The sequence below is a fragment of the Macrobrachium rosenbergii genome, chromosome 11, assembly GCF_040412425.1.
Source record: "Macrobrachium rosenbergii isolate ZJJX-2024 chromosome 11, ASM4041242v1, whole genome shotgun sequence".
Classification (NCBI taxonomy): Eukaryota; Metazoa; Arthropoda; class Malacostraca; order Decapoda; family Palaemonidae; genus Macrobrachium; species Macrobrachium rosenbergii.
This window is the reverse complement of record NC_089751.1, coordinates 49,158,607-49,168,116: the sequence shown is the minus strand read 5'-3', so window position 1 is coordinate 49,168,116 and position 9,510 is coordinate 49,158,607. Positions and strand designations below refer to the sequence as shown.

The 9,510-nt window shown below is 41.1% G+C and overlaps 1 protein-coding gene across 10 annotated transcripts in view; it reads left to right on the top strand.

Moving 5' to 3' along the window:
* The window catches only part of LOC136843436 (neuronal calcium sensor 2), a 988,260-nt gene that overhangs the window by 849,019 nt on the left and 129,731 nt on the right, over positions 1-9,510 (top strand). The window contains exon 1 of one of the 10 annotated variants that reach the window (XM_067111920.1): positions 3,905-4,045. The exons of the other annotated variants lie outside the window; for them this stretch is intronic. The gene's annotated coding sequence lies outside the window, so the exon portion shown is untranslated. Of the gene's footprint in view, positions 1-3,904; positions 4,046-9,510 lie in introns of those variants that run through there. 10 annotated transcript variants of the gene reach the window in all.

Genomic DNA, 9,510 nt, shown 5'->3' with positions numbered 1-9,510 from the left:
ACGGAAGGGTAGGGGAGATATCCACCGTCCACCTGCAAACCTGTTTGTCCGCTTGGCGCTCGCCAACAAGCTCATCCAAAAAATAATGATGACAAGCAATGGCCACTAAATGAACTTCATTCTCTCTAATATCAGCGGAATGAATCCCACTGTCATTAAAACTACAACGGCCATTTCGTTCATTTCGTGTCAGAAGCCCGTCCATAAAACGGCTTTGCAGTGGGTTAGGGCCATTGGCTCTCACGTCAGTGTTCATGAATTTCCGAATTTCCTGTCGGGGTGGTTGTTGCGTGCGCAGAGCGGAGGGACACGTAATGCAGAGGGTGCATTGAGGGATAGTGTTCAAATGTGAAGTCTTTAAGTGCAATGCAAAGTTGCTTTTAATCAGAAGGCTTAAAAACTCTTAAGGCTAGGATCTGCGTGGCAGTAGGGTTCATCTTCTGAATAATAATAATAATAATAATAATAATAATAATAATAATAATAATAATAATAATAATAATAATAATAGAAGAAGAAGAAGAAGAAGAAGAAGAAGAAGAAGAAGAAGAAGAAGAAGAGGAGAAGAAGAAGGAGGAGGAGGAGGAGGAGGAGGAGGAGGAGGAGGAGGAGGAGGAGGAGGAGGAGGAGGAGGAGGAGGAGGAGGAGGAGTAAAGTTACACAAACAGCTCTCCGGATTGAAAATCACACACAGTTCGTCAGTCCGTGATAAACACAGGACAGAGGTGCTTGAAAGATTGTAAAATATTTTCAGACTATTGAAAAAAAGCTTTAATCTTTCTCTATAGTTTCCAATAGAGCACGTAAAATCGAGGAGGATATATTGTTCCTTAAATTTGAGTGTTTACGTTGACACCTTCCCGTGCTATTTTCGAAGATCGGCCTTAAGAATGTAACTCTGGTCTGCCAATCGTTTTGTCCTTGCAACCTTGAAGGAGGGAAAATGATTTTACTCGCCTGTAAACTACAAAAGTAATTTTAGTTAATATATCTCAATTTTATTTTATACTGGTATTGTTGTATTCTCTCTCTCTCTCTCTCTCTCTCTCTCTCTCTCTCTCTCTCTCTCTCCGGTAGGGAAGTTACATATATCGTGATAACTCCCTCCGTACACGTCTGAAAAGAAAAGCCGCATTCCTCTTCTTCCTTGACTCGTTAGGAAAGGAACCAATCGAGAACTGCCTCCAAAATTCCTGGCCAAATCTTTGCGACGCGTTTCCGGGAAAAGGGTTTGTTGGGCTGTGGGTTTGTTGGAACGCAGTTCGTAAATAGTTGAACTTAGTCAGTGTTAGGAAATTCCGTTTAAGGACAACGGGGCATTCCGCTGATATTGGAGCTCAGTCGCTCTTTCCAGCGCTTCCAGCAGGAGAAACAAACTGCTGTCGATGTCGAGGCCTTACAGCTGTAAATCCGATGTCAGGCTGCTTGTATTCTCTCTCTCTCTCTCTCTCTCTCTCTCTCTCTCTCACGGAGTCTTACAGCTGCAAACCTGACGTCAGGCTATTTATATTCTCTCTCTTTCTCGGAGCCTTACAGCTGTAAATCCTACGTCAGGCTATATATTCTCTCTCTCTCTCTCTCTCTCTCTCTCTCTCTCTCTCTCTCTCTCTCTCTCTCTCTCCGAGTCTTATATAGCTGTAAATCTGACGTCAGGCTATATATATATTCTCTCTCTCTCTCTCTCTCTCTCTCTCTGAGTCTTACAGCTGTAAATCCGACGTCAGGCTATATATATATTCTCTCTCTCTCTCTCTCTCTCTCTCTCTCTCTCTCTCTCTGGCGTCACGTATTTCCTTCTTTCGACCCTAAATAGTAAGTGCAAGTGACGCGCACTTGTTTTCTTGTCCGGTACAACGGCACACCACATTGTAGAACCTTGAAACAGTCGAAATTTCTAGCCTTTTAATTCTGGAGTTTTGTAACAGTTCTTCAGGTTTATATGAAAAACAGGAAATTCTTATAACTAATTAATAGAATATAATATATATATTATTTATGTTCATTGCTGGTTCAGTCAGTTCATCTTTCTTTCACACTCTGAGGACTAGAGATGATGGTAAGTGAATTGCATACTTTAATAGACATGTAAATAGGGGATATGAACGTAATGGAGCATTATCGGGTATGGAAGAGGCCAGGTATCTTTTGATGGGACGATAACAGCCTTGTGGTTGTAGGGGAGGGGTGGGGGAAGGGAGAGGGTTCATTGGTGAACAGGAGGAGGGGTGGGTGGGAGGGGGTGTTTCTGTTCGTATGAGGAACTGCGGACATGATTGCCAACGCACTTAAAGATCGATTACCAATGTGGATATCTGCTCCTCCTCTTCTTCTTCTTCCTCGTCTTCTTCTTCTTCTTCTTCTTCTTCTTCTTCTTCTTCTTCTTCTTCTTCTTCTTCTCCCCCGTGGTCCTTCCTTCTAGTCCTCGCCGCTACCTTCTCACTTCAGTTCCTCTTTCTTTGTGTTCATTAATTTTATCTTCTCCTAATCCTGCTGAAACTGGGAATGCTGCTGCAATTTGCTCTCGCGTTTTTCTAAATATTATCGTCGGTTAATGTTCTCGTCTCTCTCTTGCTTGAGAGAGAGAGAGAGAGAGAGAGAGAGAGAGTGTCTAATTTAACAATACCTGAGTATCAGTTTGTATATTCAGAATGAAGAGAGAGAGAGAGAGATAATTTGATAATACCTGCGAGTATCATTTTATCATTAACTAAGGAGTAGCCATTTGTACACTCCGAATCAAGAATGGAAGAGAGAGAGAGAGAGAGAGAGAGAGAGAGAGAGAGAGAGAATCTAATTTAACAGTACCTGAGTATCAGTTTGTATATTCAGAATGAAGTGAGAGAGAAAGATAATTTGATAATACCTGTGAGTATCAGTTTATCATTAACTAAGAAGTAGCCATTTGTACACTCCGAATCAAGAATGGAGAGAGAGAGAGAGAGAGAGAGAGAGAGAGAGAGAGAGAGAGAGAGAGAGAGAGAGAGATCTAAATCAGCACTGAGTAGCAGCCTGTAAATTCAGAGCAATGAGTGACACTGCTCTTACTGTTAAAAATCAGATTGAGATCTTTTCCTCAGAATCCTTTTGTTGTGTGCGCATCCGGGAAACGACTCGGTATCCTTGGAAATCCTTTCGGTTGAGATAAGGAGAAGCCATCGTCTAATATCTAGTCCTTGGCTGGGAGGAGCTAAGTGGAGCGTGTCTCCGTTTTGTATTTTTGTCCCTCTGAGAATGTTGGGGTCGCTCAGTGAGTTATATTTTTCGAACTGTTTCGATAATTTGAGTCACTCGTCCGACTGGCTTTGGGATTTGTCTGTAAATTTCGATTCAGCTCTCTCTCTCTCTCTCTCTCTCTCTCTCTCTCTCTCTCTCTCTCTCTCTCTCTCTCTCTCTCCCCGTCACTGTTGACTCTGGATCGACAAGCTGCTGATCAGTTATGTTAAATAAGACCTCCTCTCTCTCTCTCTCTCTCTCTCTCTCTCTCTCTCTCTCTCTCTCTCTCTCTCTCTCCTTGACTCTGGATCTGCAAGCTGCTGATCAGTTGAAATAAGACCTCTCTCTCTCTCTCTCTCTCTCTCTCTCTCTCTCTCTCTCTCTCTCTCTCTCTCTCTCTCTTGACTCTGGATCTGCAAGCTGCTGATCAGTTATGTTAAATAAGACCTCTCTCTCTCTCTCTCTCTCTCTCTCTCTCTCTCTCTCTGAACGACAATGTTCTTTGCACGGTAAACACGGTGACCTCTTGTAGCGCTGATAATGGAGTCTTGGATATCTTCGGAAGTCCATATCATCATTTCTCCCTATCTGGTTTATCGCCTTCTAAACGTCATGTGTTATCAGATAGAGAGATGTACACGAGAGTGTGGTTATCGGATCCAGCTGATTACGTTTGGCCACACTAGTTGAAATTCGGTTTACAGATTATCCCTATGGTATGACTAGTACCTTTAGTGCTCTTTCTATGTGAAGACTGGACACATTTCAGTCATCTGACGTTATACATTCTTATCTCCCTCGGAAAACTGTAGTGATAGTCTTGTGTTTGTTTGTAAGTATCTTCTGTGGCAACGGAGAAGGGTCTTAATTCATGGGATGGATATTTTACACAAGTCGATTGTGTCGAGGAACTAACGTACCCGTTGAATTTTTCCCAGACGCATTTCCCCGAGTACCGGGACCTTTCCCTGAAAAAAGCGGGACGCTATGTCTTGGAAACTAACCATAGAATTTTCTCGAAAATAATCTCATCATGTTTCCCACAACCAAATTAATGTGGGTTTCGGATCCAATCTAACTAAACTAACCCAACGTAACGTAGGTGCATAGCAAAAAACCGGGGTTGGCTCAATACTAGCATACATCTTAGGAATTTGCTTCCCGGAAGGTAAAATGGAATCTTGTTTGTAATCAAGTGTATAAAGATTTTCATTTTCTTATTGTTGTGCGCCTTGAGCATGAGATTTTCATAGCCAATAAACGCATTGCAGTGACCTCTTCTATCTCCCATCTTTCAATCACCACCTCTTGGCTGTCGTCTTCAATGTCACCATCATCATCATCATCATCATCATATGTGACCATTCTTTACCTTCTGTTAAATTCGAGTGTGTATTATTGTGCCTTTCTTTCCCTATCTTGTGGCTCGAATTGTATCTCACTGACATCAAGGAATCATGGTCCTGAACTGTCAAGATGATACCAGTGTTATTATTTTCCAGCAGTTGAAGTGTATATTTAGACCAGTGGTTTTCAACCTTTTTTGGCCTATGCACCTTTCACCATATGTCAGAATGTCATCCCCCCCCACACCCCCTTTCCAGAATTGTCTGCCTCAAAAGTTGCATTCCAAATAATATGCAACAAAATACTGACACAAACACGCAAGCTAGCGGAGAGAAAGCCCAGGGTGACCTCTCAGTAGTGCGGACCGATGCACCCTGCGTTTTGTGTGGTCCTAGAGCCAGTTTGAGCCTGCCAGTCTGAGGTCACAATCCCCCCCCCCCCGAAACTCTGAAATGCTCCTCCTCCATCCGGGGGGAAATTCCCCCTGGTTGAGAACCACTGATTTAGACAACGGCTTGGTTTCAAATTTACACTACCGGTCTACAACAAGTGTCCTTCTTATCTTTTATTTTTTTGTTGGATGCAACTGTTACACGATATATCCCTAACATATTTTCAGAGAGGACTGACTACTCTCTGTTCCAAAATGTGTGTGTGTGTGTTTTTTTTTTTATGTTACAGTTACGCAATTCTTCCATGTTAAGGAAAAACATTTTTCGAGTGTCAAGGGGAGATGAGATATTTGAACTCTTCCATTGCGTCGCTACCAAGACACGAATTTTTCTTTGGTAAGATTCAGTACATCTCTTACACAGTTATTTATGGTGATAAAAGGTTTACATATATATATATATATATATATATATATATATATATATATATATATATATATATATATATATATATATATGCGTGTGTGTATATATTTATATGTATGTCTTTATAATATATATATATATATATAGATATATATGTGTATGTATTAAATATATATATAAACAATGTATAGATATACATATATATTATATATATAGAGTATATATTATATGTATGTGTGCGGGCGAATGTGTATGTATGTTTATGCATAAAACGAGGTAGACTCTCAAAAAGAAGCTCGGAGAAGGCTTCATGAAAGTTAATACAACAAAATAAACTCCCAGCACTCAAGACCTGATATAAAAATACAATTTTATCATCTTCCAACAGCAGAATTTTTTTTTTAGTTTTTTTTTAGATCTTTCGTTTTCTTTCAGTAGTTTGTCTTGGATAGCTTTAAGTTCAACACGACGGGGGGGGGAGGGGTTGGAGAGGAGGCCCTAGGTACTGGGGAGGGAATGAAGGAGGAGTTTTCTCTCTCTCTCTCTCTCTCTCTCTCCCTCTCCCTCTCCCTCTCCCTCTCCTCCTTCCCGCTTCCAGACGTCGCCAGCAATTCCAGGCACGATCTCATTGATTCCGGCAAGCACGCACGCTTTCTTGAAAGTATACACACTTGCAGAAAAAAAAAATATGTAATGGTCACGACAAGCGTTGTTGTTGTTATATTAAATGCTTTTTTTACGTGCTTTTATTTAACTTGACTTCTGCCTTTGTCTGTTTGTCTGTCTGTCGCCGAATCAATTTTCGACCTGTTCCTTTCGTCCGATGGACTTGAAATTTTGCGCGGTCGTTATCTGTTGGTTCCAGTCCCGCCATTCTCTCTCTCTCTCTCTCTCTCTCTCTCTCTCTCTCTCTCTCTCACACACACACACACACACACACACATATATATATATATATATATATACACATATATATATATATATATATATATATATATATATATATATATATATATATATATATATATATATATATATGTACACACACACACGCTTATGAAACTTCCATGTATATTTTATTCCATCCTTATGTCATCTTATTAAAATCGTATTCCCTGTTCGTCTCATTAAAAAATAAAGTAGGTGAAGATTTGTTAAGGCCAAAATTAATTTCTGGGGTGTTTTTTAAGAGGCTGTTTCAAGTGCACAGACGTTTTTCCGTTGGTTCCAGCCCCAAGTTTGCAAATTCGATCTTGAAATATTTTGTTTGATGCAGTAGTTTGTAGTGGGCTGTTTCTTCTTCTTCTTCTTCTTCTTCTTCTTCTTCTTCTTCTTCTTCTTCTTCTTCTTCTTCTTCTTTCGGCCGCGCGAGTCATCTTTCTCCATCTATTTCTAGTCCTTGCATCCTCTTCCCCCAGTCCCACCTCACCCATATCCCTCCCCCCCATCACTGGCATGTTCTTAGCTCTCTTGATTGGTTCCACCTCCTCTCCTCTCATTACATGTAAAGCTGTAGGTCCCGTTGCTAAGTAACCAATTGGTTCTTAGCCACGTTAAATAAGTCTAATCCTTCGGGCCAGCCCTAGGAGAGCTGTTAATCAGTTCAGTGGTCTGGTAAAACTAAGGTTTACTTAACTTTCACTGTAGTAGGCTGTTTACCTGACAATAAATTTTTTAGGATAATATTTTTCTTTTGTGACTCACTGCTCCGCGAATCCTCAGTTTTAATCTGCTGGCCTGTGCTCACAGTCCACCTCTTGATATCTGGCGTCGAGTTTAAAGTGTTGAAAACAACGTCTGGTTAGAGGTTCGTGTCTAGAGGTTACTTGAACTTAATGCACGTCTGTTTGTAATGATTCTGCGCCTTTCTTGTGCACTGTATCAAGTTGCGTAACGCTGTAAGTCCGCCATTGCATCGAGACATGACCTATTGTTCGCTTCCCACAACTTCCTGTGTGGTTTTCCTGACCAGATACCGACGAGCTGCGAAGAGGTTTTACCAAAGCGTTCGTTGTGTCTTATGACGGAGACTCTCTTCTGCCTGTAGGGAATCGTCCGCGACGTTGTTTCTTGATGTAGTGCGTTGGTCTGGTTAGGCAGATACGATCTTGAAGCGGCGTGAAGCGAGACAAGTCTCCTCCTAGCAGTCAGACTGCTTATCAGAGAGTTGAGAGCAGCAGACGTCGTTTACTTGAGTGTATGTAGCAGAGAGAGAGAGAGAGAGAGAGAGAGAGACTGGCATGACTAATGTGGGCGTATCCAGCGGATGACTAGACATCACGTAGAAGCGCCCCTCAAAGCCTCTTCACGAAAAAAGTGAAAAAAGGGGCAGGTCAGCTTTTAAGTTATATAGGAGAGGGAGATGTCCTGTCCTTTGTATTATTCATGCGTTGGAGGTCTCGATCCATTTCCTTTATTGGTAGAAACCTCGGTGGATGGTGTATCATCTTCTTGGTGTATCTTACGTGACTTGAAGGTCCATTTCAGTGTGAGGAAGCTGTCAACGCTGCTGGCCTTTCCCGAGGTGTTTCTGTCGAAGGGTGTGATTTTGATTTCTGTAAATCCAGAGACGCAAGTGCGTTATACCTCAGTTGACGTGAAGATGGTCATATCTTGTATTTAACCCAAAGGTTTCAGTGGGCCTTACTGAAAGATGAAGTGGGTTGCGACAACGTCAAAGCTTGTGTCCGGGGCTTCGTGATATTGATTTTCGGAGTTTTTTCCATCAATTAAGAATGAAGCCCTGCGCGATCGAACCTTTAAAAGTCAGGCTAGCTTACGAAATCGAATGAATATTTGAAAAGTTCATTGCGTGCTGCCGTTTGCTGCCTGTCCCTGCTTGCTATGCGCCTCTTACTTCAGAGAGAGAGAGAGAGAGAGAGAGAGAGAGAGAGAGAGAGAGAGAGAGAGACTTACTGATGTTTTTGTTCAAAAGTCTATTTCGCTTTTTTGTTATGGAACCGGACTATTACTCATGCACGCCCACCTCGTGAGCGCTAATGGGTGTGGGTGGGCTTGTTTGTGTCGACTGGAGAGGGTCGTTGCTTTGAAGTTACCCTTTTTTTCAGGAGGGGTGGGGGTAGGCGGAGGGTTCGTGTTGTCGACTAAATATTAACTTATCTTTTATTTTCCAAAGTATCGTCAATTTCGTTCAAAGTGATTTTGCGGTCATTTTAATTCTGCGCCATTTTTAAGGTCTCCCAAGAGGCGAACTAATCTCCTTTCTTAGCATCAGTGAATGTTACATTGAAAAAATACTCAGAGGATGTCTATCCCTCAGTAAAATCATAATGACATCATACTGAGCAGGTGAAATACTTACGCTTGCTTTTGTCTCTGGAGAACTTTGATGTGAGGACAGTGTACGAATGTCTTGTTCGGTTGCCTTAGATCGTAATAATTATATGATAATAATTATATGAAGACTTCTGCAAACTTTTTTTTTTTTTTTTTGACAAATGTTCATTGAGATGACCTAGCCAAGACCAAATTCATGACAATCTTGCGGCACCCCTAGCGTGCCACGGCAGTTTGAGAATCACTACCTTAGAGAAAATCGTATCTGGAGAAAGTCTGACTTTATTCGGTTCAGAAAAAATGTGCATTTTTTATAACCAGTAGACATTTGTTCGTATACACTGGACAGTGATTTTGCTGTTTATGTCTAGTAACGTATTATATGCGTTTAATAGGCGTGGCTACTCAATGGCGTAAGCTCAGTAAACGATATATTAATAGTATATACTAATCAGTTCATGGCCACAATAGAGAATGTACTAATAGTATCTACTGATCAGTTCATGGCGACAGTGGAGAATATACTGATATTCGTAGTATTTACTAATCAGTTCATGCCACAATAGAGAATATACTAATAGTATCTACTGATCAGTTCATGGCCACAATGCAGAAAGCAACAACACAGGCATTATCCAAGATGGAAAAAATACTTCAACAGCTACGCTTATATAACAGTAATAATTATAATAAACGATTGATGAGGTATAAACTTCGGCATATGATCAGCATCATAGCTATGGACTGAACTTCTGTGAAGACAGTAAAGTTGGCATATCAGTCACGATAGCCGTCAGTGACAGGGAAGTCCAGTGGCTTCAGATAATGATAATAA